The sequence below is a fragment of the Helianthus annuus genome, chromosome 6, assembly GCF_002127325.2.
Source record: "Helianthus annuus cultivar XRQ/B chromosome 6, HanXRQr2.0-SUNRISE, whole genome shotgun sequence".
NCBI lineage: Eukaryota > Viridiplantae > Streptophyta > Magnoliopsida > Asterales > Asteraceae > Helianthus > Helianthus annuus.
Window position 1 is genome coordinate 42,304,101 of NC_035438.2, and position 20,629 is coordinate 42,324,729.

The 20,629-nt window shown below is 39.2% G+C and overlaps 1 non-coding gene across 1 annotated transcript; it reads left to right on the plus strand.

Annotated features, from left to right (window-relative positions):
• Window positions 1-1,394: 1,394 nt before the first annotated feature.
• Window positions 1,395-1,501, plus strand: LOC118479941. Its single transcript, XR_004861583.1, has one exon. It is a non-coding gene; the product is annotated as a small nucleolar RNA R71 (small nucleolar RNA).
• The last annotated feature ends 19,128 nt before the right edge of the window (window positions 1,502-20,629 follow it).

Consider the following 20,629-nt stretch of genomic DNA (forward strand, 5'->3'; position numbering starts at 1 on the left):
TATCTAGTATGACAAAGTCGGCCGGAAAGACAAATTCGCCGACTTTGACTAGTAGATTTTCAGCGACACCTTGTGGATATTTGACGGATCTATCAGCGAGTTGTATGCTTATTTTTGTAGGGCTTGTTTTCCCTAAGCCGAGTCGGTTGAACATTGATGAGGGCATGAGGTTGATGCTTGCCCCAAGATCGGCTAGTGCATTACGAACGGGGGATTCCCCAATCGAGCAAGGAACTGTGAAGCTTCCGGGGTCAAGCTTCTTTTGCGGGAGTTTGTTGAGTAGTAAGGCGGAGCATTCTTCACCTAAATTAACTAATTGCAATGATTCAATTTTCCTTTTATGAGTGAGGAAGTCCCTTATAAATTTTGAATATTTAGGCATTTGAGTTAGGACTTCGATAAATGGAATATTAACATGCAATTGTTTTAATAAATTTTCGAACTTTGCGAATTGCTCATCGGTCTTTTGACGAATTAACCGACCGGGGTATGGAACCGGAGGAGTCTTAGTAGGCTCTTAAATTGGTGGAGAAGCCTTCTCTTGTTGGGGCGGAGTTGTGGTTTAGCTTCTTTCAGTTGGCGGTAATGGAGCCTCTTCGGAACCCACGGTACGGTTTCTCAATGTTATGAGATGGACTTGCGCTTTTGGGTTGGTCTCGGTATTACTTGGTAACGCGCCTTGTGGTCTCTCGGAGATATTCTGAACTATTTGATTTAATTGCTTTTCAATGTTTTGTATACTAGCTTGTTGATTTCTAAAATTCGATTCCAATTGTTGAAATCGATCCGAGTTTTTCTTTTCGGTGTCGGAGATGAGGCGAGATACAGTATCTTCAAGCCTTTCTCTTCCACCTTGTTGTTGAGAGAAATTTTGTAACTCGACTCTTGGTTGTTGAAAGTTTGTTCTTTGGTTTTGTTGGTTACTACCATTGTCGGGTTCTCTCTAACCAAGGTTAGGGTGGTTACGCCATCCTTGGTTGTAGGTACCCGTTGGAGGATCCGACGGCCTAGGTCTATTATCAATGTAGTTTACCGACTCTGTTTGATCATCTATTTCTTTCATACAACTCCAATTTTCATGTGGCCCACCACACCCTTCACAGGCCATGACCGAGGCTGTTTTTGCCATTTCTAGCCTTTTGATTTTTGAAAAAAGGGCCTCGATTTGGGCTTGTAAAGAAGTGCTTTCATCAACCTTAAGGGCACCCGGGGCAATAGATTTATTGCCTCGGGGAGTGTGCCACTGAAAATTGGTTTGAGCAATTTCCTTAATTTGATTATATATTTCATTTGGGCGACGATTACCTAAGAGTCCCCCGGAGCTAGAGTCAAGTGTTTGTCTTGTGTGTGGCAACAACCCATTGTAGAAAGTGGATACTTCTTGCCACACCGCAAAACCGTGATGAGGACACTTTCTTAGTAGCTCCTTGAACCTTTCCCATGTTTCATATTAGGATTCCCCCTCCTCTTGTGAATATGTATTAATTTCAGTCATTAATTTAGCCGTTTTAGCAGGAGGGAAATGCTTATATAGAAACTTTTGGGCTAGTTCATCCCAGGTGTTTACCGAGCCAACTGGGAGGGCGTTAAGCCAAGCCTTAGCTTGGTCTTTTAGTGAAAATGGAAACATTCGAAGGCGGATGGCGTCGTTTGATGCTCCCTTGATCCGGAAGGTATCACATATTTCTAAGAAATTAGTAATATGTAGATGAGGATCCTCGTCCGCAAGCCCATGGAAGGTTGCGGAGTTTTGAAGCATTTGTATCAAATGTGGCCGAAGTTCGAAGTTGTTGGCTTCGACATTCGGTGCATTGATAGCGGCGCCGAGATTACCTACGGTGGGTCGTAAGTAATCCATAAAGGTACGTTGGTCCGCCATTGGAAATGGGTCCCCCGAAACTTTCTCTTGGTTTTTAGCTTTAAGTCTTTTTCTTAGAAAGCGTTCGGGTTCGTCTAGGGGTTCTTTTATGTCTCTATTAGAACTGGAGCTCATACACTACGTGGAGAGTTCAGATGTGGCGCCTGAGTTCCAAGTCCTACAATAAAACAAAAAAGAACATTGGTCAGAAGCTTCACCACGGCTCTGTGTTCAGATGAACACGGCCCGTGGTCGGAGATACAGTGATTGTTTTCCGGATCCCTGTTACTGGGGAGTTCGACACGGCCCCGTGTTGCACCGACACGGCCCTGTGCTCAACTCTCTGTAACTCAGAAAATAAAAACTGCCAGTAACAATGCTGGTCATGGCCCGTGTCCGACCAGGCACGACCCGTGCTGAGCTCTGCAGGAACTGAAAAATTAAGAAAATCCTAAAAAAACAGAAAAATTAGAAAAAACGATTAGGCCGTTGATTCCTAACTTTCTTAAAATCCTTGTGTCCCCGGCAACGGCGCCAAAAACTTGATGTGCGTGAAGTGTGCTATATTTTTAATGTATATTTTAAGCTCTTTCATACTTTTTTGCCAAGTTTTAAATTTATAAAACACAATATTTACTAACACTAAACACACATATGGGCAAGTGCACCCATCGTGGACGTAGTATAGTGTTGGTAAGATACCGAGGTCGTCCAAGGACACAAGAGCTTTTAGTACCGGTTTATCCTCAATGTCTAATCAAATCAAAAAGTTTGAAAAAAGGTTTTTGAACTAGAAAAAAAAAACTAACTAAAATGCTGAAAAATAAAATAAAAGTAAAAACATATAGACAAGATGAATCACTTGGATCCGACTCGTGTGTAGTGTAACAGTTGGACCGTTGTATGACCCTAAATAGTCAGTTAAGGCAGTTCATCTTTGTGTACAAAGGCGGAATCAGTGTAAACAAAGTAATAACAGCTTTTCCTCTTTAATTCCTCTTTATATTACTGAAATCCAAGCTTTTACAATGTATTCTGACAAAAATCCGGCAGAAAAAGCTGTTGTTACTTTGTTTACACTGATTCCGCCTTTGTACACAAAGATAAACTGCCTTAACTGACTATTTAGGGTCATACAACGGTCCAACAGTTACACTACACACGAGTCGGATCCAAGTGATTCATCTTGTCTATATGTTTTTACTTTTATTTTATTTTTCAGCATTTTAGTTAGTTTTTTTTCTAGTTCAAAAACCTTTTTTCTAACTTTTTGATTTGATTAGACATTGAGGATAAACCGGTACTAAAAGCTCTTGTGTCCTTAGACGACCTCGGTATCTTACCAACACTATACTACGTCCACGATGGGTGCACTTGCCCATATGTGTGTTTAGTGTTAGTAAATATCGTGTTTTATAAATTTAAAACTTGGCAAAAAAGTATGAAAGGGCTTAAAATATACATTAAAAATATAGCACACTTCACGCACATCAAGTTTTTGGCGCCGTTGCCGGGGACACAAGGATTTTAAGAAAGTTAGGAATCAACGGCCTAATCGTTTTTTCTAATTTTTCTGTTTTTTTAGGATTTTCTTAATTTTTCAGTTCCTGCAGAGCTCAGCACGGGCCGTGCCTGGTCGGACACGGGCCGTGCCCAGCATTGTTGGTTGGAGAGAACCCTCATGAAATACAGAAACTAAGAAATGAAATACAGAAACTTAAGTTGCAGAAATTAAAGAAATTAAACTATTTACAAACATATTTTTGGTGAGCGTGTCAGGGAATCATATCTGCTTATCAGACAAATTACAAGTACCGTTAAGCTTCATTTCATACTCAGACTTAAACAATTCACGTCGATTGTCGATATACTGATCCATTTTAAATTCTTACAAAAATTTCAATCTATTCAGGATACGATTTAGATGTCTTATGAACTTAGCTCATTCATGTGTCCCACCTCTTGAATATACTCCCGTATCCAGAATCCAAAATATTCAATCTTACAGGTGAGTATACCACATATGATATCTGTCAGGGGTTAAATGCGAGGGCCGTGAGAGCTCAGGTCGATACTTCCGTATACGCAGAGAGATGACGGCTTCGACTTTTCGGTGTGTCCCCTTTAGAGGATCTTTTAGTTACAACAACACACGATTAGCATTTTGCAATGTTTCATCGTTTTTTATGCTGAGGGTGGTTGCTATATTTCAAGCAATGCGGAAAGTATTATTCGGGGACTAGGTCAGAACTTCCATTCAGCAGAAGTCCCGGAATAATACCCTAGATATCACTGAGTATAAAGACCTAGTATCTAAGAATACGGGACCATTCAAACAAGATTTCAGGGGTTACCTATATATCCAAGTAGTGTTCCCCATGAATTACGCAAATTTGAAATTTTATGTTTATATCCCGAATAAATCTACTAAATGTGCGAAAACCTATCGGCACATCATCAGTGAGACTGTTTAACCCATTTAATTCTTAACAAATCTTTAGCATACTGTAATTGTCTAGCCGATGTACTATCATTTTCCCTTTTTACACAAGCTCTTTTTCAGTTTTCTATTGTTTTTGGATTTTGAAATTTTATCATGTTTTTTGTATTTTTGCATTTTTTACTGTTTTTGTATTTTCTGAAAAATATATCTACTCCCCCTAAATACCAAAACAAGTAAAAAATCGACAAACCATTGCAGATTGTTTCTCATCTTCATCCGCAACAGTACTCTCATCAACGCCAATTATGCCATCCGACACCGAAAGAAGCTTCATACCATTCAGTTTTAACAGATATTTAAACCGTGTTTTATCAAAAGCTTTGGTATGTAAATCAGCTTTCTGTTCGTCAGTGTGGATTTTCTCAATTCGTATCAACTTTTCCTCGAAACAATCGCGAATAAAGTGATGACGAATTTCTATATGTTTAGTTTTAGCGTGATGTACTGGATTCTTTGTTATATTAATTGCGACCTCATTATCAACAAAAAGAGGTGTGTTAAGAAACTGCAAACCGTAGTCGCGCATCTGTTGCTGTATCCATAGGATCTGAGAGCAGCAACTGCTAGCAGATATGTACTCCGCTTCACATGTAGATAGCGCCACAGACGTTTGTTTCTTACACTGCCAGGTAACCAATCTAGGTCCAAAGAACTGGCATCCTGCAGTTGTTGGTTTTGAATTGACTTTGCAGCATCCGAAATCCGAATCGGAATACCCTTCGAGCGTAAAGTCGCCTGTTCTAGGATACCACAACCCCAATGTAGGAGTTCCCTTCAGGTAGCGTAATATCGTCTTCACAATAATCATGTGCAAAGCTCTCGGGTTAGATTGATATCTTGCTGCGAGGCACGTTGGGTACATGATATCAGGACGTGAAGCAGTTAAGTACATCAATGAACCTAACATGGATCGATAAAACGTCTCATCAGCCCTGTCTCCGGTGAGATCTGGGTGAATCCCATGATTTGTTGCAAGAGGGGTAGCAGCTGGAGTAGAACTTGACATTCCAAATTTCTCTAGAATATCATGGACGTACTTCGTCTGGTGAATGAAAATTCCCTCAGGTAGTTGTTCAACTTGTAGACCCAGAAAGAATTTCATCTCCCCCATTGATGACATTTCGAATTTTTTGCTTCATCACCTGTTCGAAATCTTTGCACAGATTCTCATTCTTCGACCCAAAGATTATATCGTCCACATAAATCTGAACTATCAGAAGATGTCCGTCGACCTCTTTAGTGAAGAGAGTGGCATCCACTTTTCCACGAATAAAGCTGTTGGCTAGTAGGTGTTGAGACAAAGTCTCGTACCAGGCTCTCGGGGCCTGGTGTAAACCATACAGCGCTTTGTCCAATAAATAGACCTTGTTTTTGTGGATTGGATCGGTAAAGCCCGGTGGCTGACCGACATAAACCTCCTCTTTAACCTTCCCATAAAGAAACGCCAATTTTACATCTAGCTGATAAACTTTGAAGTTCTTCCAAGACGCAAATGCAAGGAAAATTCTGATTGCCTCTAGTCATGCCACAAGAGCATAGACTTCTGTAAAATCAATCCCCTCCTGTTGACTTAAGCCCTGAACAACGAGTCGAGCTTTGTTCCGTACAACAACTCCTCTGTCGTCTCTCTTACACTTAAATACCCATTTTGTATTGATTTTCCTGTGACCATCCGGTAAATCCACTAGCTTCCACACACCCAACTTTTCAAACTGACTTAACTCTTCTTGCATCGCAATGACACAAGAGTCTTCAGTAAGCGCCTCTTTGTATGTTCTTGGTTCGATCTGCGAAATAAAACAAATCAATGAAAATTCAGTTTGTAAAGGTGCTACTGTAGAATAAAAACATGTAAGCCCTTGGTCAATTTGACGTCTCGTGCGAACGCCTGCTTGCAATTCTCCTATGATCAACTCCTCTGGATGATATAAAAGAGTTCGCGGCATTGCTTCGCTAGGAACATCCACATCACCTTCCAGATTAGTAACATTTTGATTTGCACCTTGTTCACTTATTTGGTTTGTTTGACTTAAATCCTGAATCAGCTCCCCCTCAGAATCTGAATCTCCTCGATCAAATATCGGCATGTTCTCAGATTCTTGATTGTCATTCTCAACCATCTGATTATCTTGAGCAACTTTATTCTGTTGGACATCATCGTGTTCACCAGCATTACTCGGACCTGCTTCATCGTCATTTGAAGTTTCCCGTGGTCGCCTTGAATATTCAGCTGGGAACCTTTGCTGTGACTCGTACTCACGAAAAATATCCAACTCATCAAAGAAATCTTCTTCTTCTTCTTCTCTCATGTCAAACGAATCCCACAACTTGTCATAATGATATCGCCATGAATCTCCTGGATTTTGCGGCATAGTATAACCTTGACATTCAACATTTTCAGCTTCAATAATCCGCTTCTCACTTGGAACGAAGACACGTCGCGAAGGACTTGCATAGCCAACAAATATACCCTCAATGCACTTCGGACCAAACTTTCCAAAAGGCTCTATAACAGTACAGGGTGACCCGAACGGTTCAAGATACTTCAAATTCGGTTTGCGGTTATTGATTAGCTCAAAGCATGTTTTGTTGAACTTCTTGACAGTGAGAACTCTGTTGAGCGTATAGCATGCGACGGAAACAGCTTCAGCCCAAAAATTAATCGGTAACTTTGAATCTGCGAGCATCATTCTAGCCGTCTCGATTAGTGTCCGTTTTTTGCGTTCTGCGACTCCATTCTGCTACGGAGTGTGCGGAGCACTAAACTCATGCAAAATACCTCTTTCATCACAAAATTCTTCCATCTTGCTGTTCTTGAATTCAGTACCATTATCACTTCGAATTCTTTTGATACGCCTTTGGTACAGATTCTCAATTCTTTTGAACAACCACAAGACAATATTTGTCTCCCGTAATACTCTTGACATTCACCGGACCAAACAAATCCATGTGAAGTCTCTCCAGGGGTCTTGAGACTGAATTGACTTGCTTTGTAGGGTGTGACTTTTTCTTTTGCTTGCCTTTAACACAGCTAATGCACTCCCCTTCCAGATGAAAACCTTTGACATGAACTCCTGTAACCAAATCGTTGTGCACCAAGTGATTCATTTTTCTAAGATGTATATGTCCCATCTTCCGGTGCCACAATCTCGATTCTTTTTCAGTTGCTCTGGACACGAAGCAATGAGCCTGACCTGTGGTTGTAGTAGCTACGCTCATATCCAACACATACAGATCATTAACTCTCGGTGCCCTCATGATAATCCATTCCTCAGGGATAACAAATCCTGGCTTCAAGATCAAACATTCTTTATCAGTGAAGTGAGTGGTATACATCCTGTCACAGATCTGCGAGATACTCAGCAGATTGTTCTCCAGCTCAGCAATGTAGTTAACTCTTTCAAACGTCACAATCCCGTTGGATAACGTTCCTTCACCAATGATCCTTCCTCCTTGATTACCTGCAAAACCAACATAACCTCCATTGATATTCTTCACATCATACAACAATGCAGTCTTCCCTGTCATATGTCGAGACGCTCCACTATCCATAATCCAGCGTGAGACTAATCTCGGAAGATCCTGCACATATAACAACATGATTCAAACACTTCAATAAGGATGCCGATTCATGCTTCACGATCAAGGAAGCTCCGGCAATTCAAACTGCTTAGTCAAACATTGTGTCCACCCAAGCCTCATCAGTCTTGGGTGTAACCTTGGTACTTTTAACTCTCGCAGCTTGAATTTTAAAGTTTTCAGCCTTAAGAGGTGGAAAATTTGCATCATATTCAATCTTAATTGAATCCTCAGAAGGTGAAATCTTTTTCTCAGTTTTAGGTTTCCAAACTTGTTGAGATAATGCTACCCGTTTGTAAAATTTGTCATTTTTAGTTACCACTTTCTTTACGGGTTCATTTTTCACTTTGATGTTGTCATTTTTCACACTCTTTTTCTCATCAACCACTTGTGCTTTACCCTCACCTCAACTTTCTTCTGTTGAATCTTCACAGTTTCAGTCTTAGGCTTCGCATTGGTACACTTTCATGCAATGTGACCAACTTGATTACATCTAAAACATGTTCGAGTGTCAACAACTCGACTTGTGCCTTCAGACTGAGACTGTGAAGCTCTCTTCTCAAAGAATTCTTCATTTGATTTTGAAAAAATCTCTTTCTCTTCATCAGCAAGTGAACTCGAACTATTCACAAACTTTTTCTTTTCAACAAACCTCTTGTTCTGAACATTTCTCTTTTGATAACTCTTACCACCCTGATAACCACCTGACCACTTGTTTCGATTCTTGTTATTATAAAAACGTGGTGGAACAACATGTTTCTTGTAGTATGATTTATCTTTTTCAAAGTTCATTTGTCTTTTTGTTTGACTCAAACTGTTCACTTCTGACAATTCAACTTCAACCAACTTGAAAACATTTGTTAACTTTTTCACATTCACATTCTCAATTGGAAACTCTGAATCCGAATACAACTTATCAGATCCCGATATCTTGTACATGACAAGAGTAGGTTCATCATTTAAGTTGTTTTTGGATTTTTGTTTCGGAATGTATTTGTCCAGAAAACATCCATCATCTTCAGCTGAATCAGACATCAAAACACTTTCAGCTGTGCTCTTAACAATCTCTGTTTGAACACTATCATCAGATGATGTAAAAGTAACATCAATGTTCTCCGGAAGTCTAACTTCATTCTCTTCCTCGATTTCAACCAACCCAAATTGCTTTTTCGTATAATTTTCCAGAATCGGTGGTGGAACTTGATGAAAACCCACCCTAGTTCCATCTGAGTACACATCTTCGCCTGCTTTGTTTTTCCCGATGGGTTTGGGAACAATGTGTTGCAAAACAAAGCTTGCGGAGTTGTAACTGTTAAGCTTCAACTGGATTCGCTCATTTTCAATTTCAGCCTCTTGAACTTTTAGTTTCAATTTAGCGATTTCATCCAGTTGTTGGTTGATTGATTCTTCTTTTACCCTAAGCACGGCTTTTAGTTGAATATTTTCTTTATAAGTTTTACCATTTCGATCATCATTATCTTTCATTGTGTTTTTCAGCTTCTCAAATTTTTCAGTAATTTGACGGTTTTCAAGAACTAACTTTTCATTTTCTTGTCTAATTCTTTCATGATCAGTTTTATCATTTTCAATTTTGTTAGTTAATTCTTTTATCCGTTCAGTTGAAGCTTTAACCATCTTGTCACGATCAAGAATTTGATCCTCAACGTTTCTGACTTTCGCTGTCAGATCTTCAATCTTCTTTCCGTTGAGATACGTGACCGTATTACAAAATTTGCATTCTTTGATGCAATTTTTGCAATCAACATCCCCATTGACTTTCTTACCTGATTCAGTCGTTGACGTGTTTGAACTGACCTGGCTTTTAGACTCAGAGACGGATTTAGAATCTACCTCAATCGCCTTAGCTGCCATCACCTTGTCAGCCATCTTTCCAAGGTTTTCAGCAGTCAACTCCTGAGTAGTGTCAATGATCCCAGTATCAACCTTCTTTGACTTCTCTTTCTCTTCTTTCTCCTTCTTCTCTTTCTCTTCTTTCTCCTTCTCATCTCCAGTTCCCCACCATTTATTCTGCCAATAATCATCATCATCTTTTAACTCTTTGATTATGGCCTCTAAATCAAGAGTGTTATGATCAATAGCAATGTTTCCATATGGATCAAGATAACACTCCCTATCTGGATCCCATCTATTTGCTCTCTTTGCTTCCGAAAAGATACCAGATATTCTGATCATTCTGTTTGTGGCCAACAACCTTCTGTAATTATACTTCTGTTCTTCAGTTCTGTTGTCTTTCCACGGAACAGGTTCATTCTTTGCCATGAAAGCGTATCCAACCGCATCTTCCTCAGGTAACAGTTCACTCCAGTCATAACCCTCATCATCATAAATCACCGCAAGAGCTCTAGATTTCTCTTTGTTCTCTTCAATATGCTTCATTCTTGGCGGCTCCGATTTGTTTTGATGATATATCGCCTTCTTGTAGTAATCTTCCTGAACGGATTCTCAGACTCATCAGCATACGCGTTTCTGCATTCACGCTTGAAGTGACCTTTTTGCTTACACTTGAAGCATGTCACCTTGGACTTGTCAAACCCCAACTTGGTAGATGGTCCACCAATTGACTTCCTGCCGGTTATTTCCATGAAACGCTGTACTCGACGAACAACACTGGCCATGCACCACCTTATGTCGACCAGTTCCATTTCTTCAGGATCTATTTGATCATAATCTTCTTCTGTCAAGTTGGTGTTGCCAATCTTCCCAGCTACAAGGCTTTCATACGATTCCAAAACCGATGCTAGGAAAACCATCTGCTGCTTAGCCGACTCCTCGCTGAAATTCTGAGCATTCTTCATGTCTACAGCGATGTTGCAATGAAACAAATTCTTTGCATCAGACTGGTTTGAATTTGATGAAGATCCACTGTGATATCCACTGCTTTGACTTTCTTTGCTAGTTGTGGACACATTCTCAGCAGAAAACGCAGTCTTGGGAGATGTTGTTTTTGGCATCATGCTCTTTGGATAATACAAATCCAAATTCTGCTGATATGATGAGTGAGTGACTTTGAATGTCTTCTTCAGTTCCAACTCATGACTCTCGAGTTTCTCAATCAGCAAATCTACAGTCAACACTTCTGGCGCTTTGATAGTATTTTTCAGCATCATCGCATAATATTGCCAATCCATCTCGTCTGGCAACGAATCGAACAATTTGTCTACTAGCTCATCTTCAGGATACTTAATTCCATGTCTAGCTAGTTCCAGCTTCAGGTGCCCAAACCTCTCGATCATTTTTGAAACTGATTCATTCTTTAAACACCCAAACAAATCAAATTCTTTCCTAAGAAGTTTCTTTTTGTTTTTCACAATTTCAGTACTTCCTAAACATTTCTTTTCTAACTTATCCCAGAGATCTTTAGAACTAGAGTATTCGATCAGAGAGATAATATCTTCACGAACAGATTGAAACAACAACACCACACATTTCTGTTCAGCAACAAACGACTCTATCTCATCAGATGTTGATAAAGTTTCACCCTTTTTGCCTCCAACATCGTATCCATTTTTGAGACTCTTCCAGCTAGGAAAAGCAAAAGCCATCAACCAATCTTCGAATTTCTTTGCCCACCGACTATATTCCTCGATAGCCATCAACTTCGGTGGTTTGTTGTAAGTTCCGAAAGCACTTTCAACCTCCAAAGCATCTGATAATTTCTGCTTGGCATTTGGCGGGTTCTCATTGTGGTTGCTTGTAGATGTATCATCTCCCGAATTTCCAGCAAATGCATACATGTCACTAAACGGGTTCAAGAAAATGTCATCCATCTTGAATGTACCTAAAAGATCAGCAAATACTTAGAAAAATTTTCGAAATTTTGAAAAATGGTGATTTCGAGCGAAATTAGCTATTTCGAGCGAAATCAACAATCACTGTTGAGCGAAATCAGATAACTATCTGATTATGAGAGAAATCAGCAAACAAGTTCAAGCGAAATCAGTTTTTGACTGATTTCGAGCGAAATCAGTAAAATGGTTCGAGCGAAATCAGTTTTTGACTGATTTCGAGCGAAATCAGCGAATGTTCCCACGAGCGAAATTAGACTTTATGTTTCCTTCGAGCGAAATTAGGTATTTCGCTCCAATTGACCAGATAACTTTCGAGCGAAATAAGCTGTTTTCAAGCGAAATCCTTCAATGAACAGTAGGAGCGAAATCAAGTTTTTAGTGAATTTTTACCATTTTTAATTCGTATTTTAACCTGATTCTTTCTAGGGTTTGTTAGTTCTGTGTTTTACACGTTATATTCGAAATTCAGTCCATTTCAACCGTAGGAACCAGTTCAAATCAGAAAAGTATGAGAAGAAGTGAGTAGAAGTAAGAGAATCTGGTAGAATCAAGCTGTAGTAGTATGAACTCCTCGTCCTGAGCTCTGATACCACTTGTTGGACCGGTATGACCCTAAATAGTCAGTTAAGGCAGTTCATCTTTGTGTACAAAGGCGGAATCAGTGTAAACAAAGTAACAACAGCTTTTCCTCTTTAATTCCTCTTTATATTACTAAAATCCAAGCTTTTACAATGTATTCTGACAAAAATCCGGCAGCACCTCAGCTTAGATTTCGCTCCAACCCGTTACCAAATGAAATCACACAACAAGGTATATATAGTACATCTGATTTCGCTCCAAACAGCCAGGAGCGAAACCCCTTGTGTGAACTTCGGGCGAAATCAACCTAACATGTGCACCAGGAGCGAAATAGCATGACTAACTGATTTCGCTTCTAATGACCTATGTGTCATTAGGAGCGAAATTAACCTCTAACATTACAAAACCTGTTTTTTGACTCCGTACAACCTATCTAGACCTAAGACTCAATACAGACGTAGTTAACAGACATTCAGTGCACCAACAGTAACCTTTGATTATTTCTGCACTTTTGCATTTTTAAGAGATTATCTTAGTTATTGTAGTAGGCCCCTCTTTTGAAGGTGATGTTACCCTCAACCCAGTAGTTTGAGTCAGCAAGGATACAATCCTAAAGGGTCGGATTATTGAAAGATAATTAATTAAGTTATTAATGCATAATTTGGTAGGCCCCTCTTTTGAAGGTAACGTTACCCTCGGCTAAGTAGTCTGAGTCAGCAGGGATACAATCCTAAGTAGCCGGGTTAAAGTTTTAATAGTAGCTTACTTATGAGGGGATCAAAGAGTTTGGACCCCCGCCATCCAATACCGGTGGGTATTGAAGGAGGTCCTACTAAATTTTACCCAGGTCCTTTGCAGGATCTATACACTGAACAATGGCAAGACTCTTACCAAACCGTTCCCTTAACCCCCGACCAGGTAGCCAACATATCTCCATATAGACCGTAGAGATATGAATGGTGAAAATCTTTTATTTTATATAGACAGTAAAATAATGCCAAGACACCACGGACAAACGATAAGGAAGAATCACCTTCAACATAAGAAACTATTATTAAAGTCATTAATACATAACCAAATAAAAAGTGCGAAAAGATTAAAAATAAAAAGTATTACACTAAACACTTGTCTTCACCAAGTGATGTAAGAGACTTAGGCAAACATGGCCTTTGATTGTCAAGAACTCTTACGATCAATCTTGGATCCCGAGACGACTCACACACTCTATGATGGATGATGGTGGTGGATGATGGTGTTGTGATGGTGGTGGGTGGTGGGTGAAGTGTGAGAGAGGTGGTGTGCCAAGGGATGGTTTGCAAATGAGCCAAGCACCCCTATTTATAGCCTGAACAGCAGCTCGGTCACGGCCCCATGTCCATCCCCCTTCTCTTTCTTCATTAATTGTAGTTTGTCTGCATTAGTTGACCACGCCCCCGTGTCCGCTAAGCACGACCCCATGTGTAGAAGCGTATCTGTACTATCAAGATTTCCCTAGATTCTGTGAATCTTAGAGTTGACCACGGCCCCATGTCCAGTGGGCACGCCCCCGTGGTGGGCGATAGAAGCTTCTACAACTTTGTCTTTTCTGCTAACACTTGGGCACGCCCCCGTGCTCAGTGAGAACAGGGCGTGTTCAGCCTTCTGTTCTCTTGTTTTGCTTGGGAAGATGCTTTCTGGGAGGTCGGGCATGCCACGTTTGTTCCTTTTCTCGTATTTATGTTAGATTTAGTTGCCTTTTTGCTTCTTTTGTTCATTTGAGCTCATTTAATCCTGAAAATACAAAAGGAAGACAAAAACACACTTTTTCCAACATTAGTACTAAAAAGGGCTAGTTTTATGCCACAATTGATGTAATTTATATGTTGCATTTTGTGCACCTCACTACAATCACCCAGATTATATCATTACCTTTCCTTGTTTTGGGTAATTTGGTAACAAAATCCATTGTTATCAATTCCCATTTCCACACTGCCATTCCTAACTGCTGCAATAAACCTGAGGGTTTCTGGTGTTCAGCCTTGACTTGGGAACAGGTTAAACGCTTAGAAACATAAGTTGCTATATCCTTTTTCATTCCTATCCACCAAAAATTCTTTCTTAAATCTTGATACATCTTATCACTTCCAGGATGCATCGTATACTTAGACTTATGGGCTTCTTCAAGTATGCGGTGGCGTAGGTTTCCTAATTTAGGTATCCACATTCTCTTCTTATGGAATCTCCAAATTCCATCTGTTCCTTGTTCTAATTCCTTAATCATTCCTTTTAATTTTTCAGTATCATCCTTGATTATTGATTCTTGTGCTTTTCTAATCTGTTCATTTAAATCTATCTGTAGATTTAATTTAAGAGAACACACTATTTCTGGCTTTTCATGATACTTTCGACTTAAAGGATCAGCCACTACATTTGCCTTTCCTGCAAGATATTGGATATTACAATCATAATCACTAAGTATCTCCATCCAGCGTCTTTGCCTCATATTCAGTTCCTTTTGCCCAAATCTTACTTAGAAGCGTCACAATATTCAGTTCCTTTTCATAACATATTCAGTTCGGTGAAAATGGTAAACTTACTACCGTAAAGGTAATGTCTCCAAATCTTAAGGGCAAAAATTATAGCTCCTAATTCTAAATCATGGGTCGAATAATTCTCTTCATGATTCTTAAGTTGTCTAGATGCATAAGCTATAACCTTTTGACATTGCATCAATACACATCCATAACCTAACTTAGAAGCGTCACAATAGACTACAAAGTCTTCAGTTCCTTCTGGTAACGCTAGTATGGGTGCGTTGGTTAATCTTTGCTTAAGAATTCTAAAGGCTTCTTCTTGTTTTGGTCCCCATTCAAACTTAATAGATTTACAGGTTAGTTTAGTTAAGGGAATGGCTATTCTAGAAAAATCTCGAATAAATTTTCTATAATAACCGGCCAATCCTAAGAAACTTCTAACCTCGGTTGGTGACTCAGGGGTTTTCCATTTAGTAATTGCCTCGATCTTGGTGGGATCCACATGAATTCCTTCATCATTAACTAAATGTCCAAGAAACTGTACATGTTCTAATCAAAACTCGCACTTTGAAAACTTAGCATAAAGCTTTTCTTTTCTCAATAAACCTAAAAGTGCGTGCAAATGCTTTGCATGTTCCTCTTTACTCTTAGAGTAAATGAGAATATCATCTATAAAGACAATTATTAATTTATCCAAATATGGCTTACATATTCGGTTCATCATGTCCATAAATGCAACTGGGGCATTGGTTAAACCAAATGGCATGACAGTAAATTCATAATGGCCATACCTTGATCTAAAAGCAGTTTTAGGAATGTCCTCTTCCTGTACCCTTAACTGATGTATCCTATCCGTAAATCGATTTTAGAGAAAAATCGAGCTCCTTGCAACTGATCGAACAGATCATCGATCCTTGGTAATGGATACCGATTCTTAATCGTGACTTTGTTCAATTCACGGTAGTCAATGCACATACGCATTGATCCGTCTTTCTTTTTAACGAATAAGAACGGCGCTCCCCATGGCAATGAACTTGGCTGTACGAATCCCTTCTCCAACAGTTCATCTAACTGTTTCTTCAGTTCCTGCATTTCCGCGGGTTCCAAACGGTAAGGTGCTTTGGCAATTGGTGTTGTCCCTCGCAGTAGGTGGATTATGAATTCAACTTCTCTGTCTGGCTGTAGTCCTGGTAATTCTTCTGGAAACACATCTGAAAACTGAGACACTACTGGAATATCTTTCAATTCTTTTCCTTTAGTGTTAGTGATTATAGAAATCAAATACACTAACGGTCCTTTTCTTACATAACTTGCTGTTTTCATTACAGAGATGAATTTCGTGGATCTAGATGGCTTATCTCCTTTAATTGTGATCTTTTCACCCCTTGGTGAATTTACTTGGATTGACTTTTGATCACATAAAATACTGGCTTTATTGGCTATTAACCAATCCATTCCTAATACAACATCAAATCCTGCCAGATTCATTTGATAAAGGTTTGCAATAAACTTTTGATTTAAAAAATTCTATTCTTGCTCCCTGCAAGATTTCAGAAATCCTAACGGTTTCCCCATTTGTTGTCTCTACTAGATATTCTTGTGGAAGTTTAGTTAATGGTTGGTTGAGAAGTTTGCAAAATGAAGTATTAATAAAACTTTGGTTCACACCAGTGTAACACCCCGAAAATATAAATCTTTATATAAGAATTTAAGGATTCCATAAACAAGAAATAATCATGTAGAAACTTTAACCTAGTCAAAGTTTACAAGTCTTGAAAATAACCTACACTTGGTTAAAACTCTAGCATTTAAAAAGAAATGGTAGTTAAGGGACTAAGCTTGCCAAGAATCAAAAGTTTAATTTTTAATTGTAACAAAACTAAACCAAACACACCAAATTGGTGTGTCTGGTCAACAGAAGCAAGAAAAGGGGCGACCCCCATTGTTCCAAAACCCTAAAGTCACCATTTCTTGCAAATTGAAGGCTCAAATCCTAACCAAAACGAAATCCGAGCTTAGAATTGTGTTCCTCATCGCAAGAGGATTAAGAGGTATGTAAAATTTTATGAGAATTCACTACTTGAAATCCTCATGAATCTAAGCAAATCTGAAATTTTGTTGATGCATGACAGTAATTAGTTAGATTAAAGATGATATAGTGTCTAGGATTAAAACCTAGACAACTATATATGAAATCATGCCCTAATTCAGGAAAATTCCATGAATCCATGGATGATAGGTTATGGGTTTTAAATGTTGATGATGAACATTAGGATTTTGAGTGTAATCATAGTATAAATTTCATCATAGGAAGTAACTCCTGTGATATTGATACTAAATGTATGCAAAAATTACTATTATAGTGAAAATTGATGTCGAATCATAAAGTCATGAACTTGTTTATGAAGGTGGGAAAATCTGACCCGCTAGGTGTTCGTAGAAATGCCTAAGTGGGGATTTAAATGTGAAATTTGGATAAAAACGTAGATTTGATAATGGTCCATAATTATGTGATTGTGGTCATAAAAAGGAGTTCTAAACATGTTATAAAACTGAATCTTCTAGGCAAAGAGTCCGGTTCATCTAGCGGACAAGCCGGAGGGAGTTCACGAGGAAAAGACGCGCTCTAAAAGGTACGAAATTTATTGTTTCGATACATTATACCTAATTGCTAGTTTATGTAATAAATTCTGAAACATGATAATCAAGGTTACCAAAATGCCATGAAAATGATTAGTGACCTAAACAAGCGAAATGGGTCAAAACGAGTGACAAACATGGATACTTACATGCCCTGAATGGTGCTTGAATTCAGCACCCAAACGGGTCAAAACAAGTCTTGTATTAAACATGAAGCTAGACACTATCGCTTAATGCTTGGATATATCCTTTGTGTAAGTCATAATTTAGACATGCCATGATAGTTGTAAAGTTTAAATTCCTTATATAGGAGTTGTGATCTTGATTGATAATTGTGAATAGTTGTGTAGATGGCAAATACGAAAGTTTGGATATAGTCATATATAGATTGATGTGGGAGTGTTTCCCTCTTGGGATAGCAAAAGTGATAACGGGTGATAGTCCTAAATTGGGTAATTAACCTTGGGTGGGTAATAAACCTGTTCAAGGTCACTTTGCTGCAAAATGGAACTTGAATGCTCAAGGTCAAAAAGCAAGAAAACAAATGCAGGGCCCACCGTAAATTACGGTGACACCGTAATTTACGGTGGCTATTAAAATGTTACGGTGGGGATCTACTGATTTACGGTAGGTACCCCAAATGCCCAGGACCCACCGTAATTTACGGTGATACCGTAAATTACGGTGAAGCCCAGTTTTGCTGAAATTTTACTTCTTGATTTGAACGAGTTATCGATCCTAATCCAAATACGTGAATTCCCATCGTTAATAACACTAATGCCTGTTTAAAAACATTAGTTTTCAGGTACTCAAGTGAAGGATGATGATCAAGCAATCGATTCGGACCGAACACCTAACGTTACGCTTCCGCACTTGAACCTCGTTTTGTTATTATGTAAACTCTAGTAGTTTATTTTGGAACATTGTTGTAGGTTAAACATGTAAATGTTTTATTAAATGGTTTCGAATCTTGAAGTTATTTTGTAAAAACTACTTTTAGTGTATTATGTAAAGCTTATTTGCTATTAAAAATGGGTATTATAAACTGGGTCTTACAAGTTGGTAATCAGAGCTTAAGGTTGCCAATAAGTGTTCGGTTCAAGCTTGATCAACATCCGGTAAGAGTAATTGCTTAAGTAAATTTTAAGGAGTATAGAAATAATTCACGAACAAATATGCATGGAAAAGAGTGTGTAAACACACTCAAACACAAGAAAAGCATGAAATAAGAATAATAGAATCAAGAGTGTGTAAGCACACTCAAACACAAGAAAGGCATGAAACAAGAATGATTGAGTCAAGTTACGAACTTGACCAAATCAAAACAAGTAAAACATGTATTACAAATGAAATGTTTAACAATGTATGTAAACATTTCAGTATCAAAGATGGCAAGCGGAGGTGATGGTGATGCGGTGCCAAGAGTCACCGAACAAATGAGAATAGTGATTGCCGAAGAAGTTGGAAAGGCGATCGAAAACAGTTTGTCGAACTTCATTGATAAAATCCAAAATACGGTTTTATCAGTGGTAGAAGAGAGAATCAAGAAGCTAGAAGATAATTCAAATCTAGCAAAGGAAAAATCTGGGGAACGAAAACCTTGTTCATACAAGGAATTCATAGCTTGTAAACCACCTATATATAATGGGGAGGTTGATCCAATCGTGTGTCAGCGATGGATAGGCGATATCGAGGGAGTATTCGAGAGAACCCACTGTGACGAGAATGACTACGTAGCTTATGGCACGGGTCAGTTAAGAGGTCAAGCGAAAGACTGGTGGGATAATAAAAAGAAGGAAATTCGAAGCGAAGCGGCCAAGGCCATGACGTGGGAAGAGTTTAAGACACCGTTTCTTAAACACCATAGCCCCAAAGCGGTTATAAACAAGATCAAGGAAGAGTTCATGCAACTCAGACACAAGGGTGAATCCATAGACAAGATCACGGGGGTGTTTATGGACAAAATGAAATTCTGTGACGATCTGATAACAAACGAAGAACAAAAAGTTTATTACTACCATAACATGCTGAGCGCAGAATATAGGGAGTTCATAACCCCTTCAAAGTATGAGACCCTTACCGAGATTGTCAATGCTGCTCGGGAAAGGGAGATTGAGTTGAAAAAGAGTATAGAGCGGGGTGAACGAAGGGCACAGGATATAAATCCAAGCCCTACCAAGAAAGCAAGAACGAATGAAACGACGAAGAAATCAGATGCAAAGGGCGGTACATCAAGTTGCAAAATCTGCGGCAAGAATCATAAGGGTGAATGTCGCTTCAAAGATAAGCCTTGTCCTATATGTCGAAAAATGGGACATATGGCTATATCATGCCCGGAAAAAGTGACCGTTTGTTACAACTGTTACCGAACGGGTCATAAAAGATCGGAGTGCCCATAATTGGCGGGAAAGAAAGAAGGGCAATACTCAAAAGGTGAAGCCGCAAAAGCCAAAGCAAGATCTTTTCAATTGACCGCTGCTGAAGCAAAGGTCGAACCTGACGTGGTCTCAGGTATATTCACTATAAATTCAATTCCCGCACGTGTGTTATTTGATACTGGTGCGAATAAATCCTTTGTTTCATATGGATTTATTCGACACCCTTCATTTGTTCTAACAAAATTACCTATGCCTTTAGAGGTAGAGATAGGTAATAATAAAAGCTTTATTGTCTGTGATGTATGTGAAAACTGCACGATGAATATTGATGACGAGGAATATGCAATAGACTTGATCCCGATGTCGATGGGAGAATTCCAAGTGGTAGTGGGAATGGATTGGCTATCCCGTTACCACGCAAAAGTGGTTTGTTTCCGAAAGGAAATAAAACTAACGTCTCCTAGCGGAAAGCAAGTTACGATATATGGAGAAAAGGGAGGTAACCCGGTGATATGCACAATGCTAGAAGCTCGCAAACTCATGAAACATGGATGCAAGGCCTTTATGGTATATGCGAGCGAAACGGAAAAGGAACTCCTCAAAATTGGGGATGTACCAGTCGTGCGAGATTATGAAGACGTGTTCCCGGAAGAACTACCGGGGATACCGCCAGAACGGGAGGTAGAGTTCGGAATCGAATTGATTCCGGGCGCAAAACCCGTGGCCAAGGCGCCATACCGGCTTGCACCGTCGGAGTTACAAGAATTGAT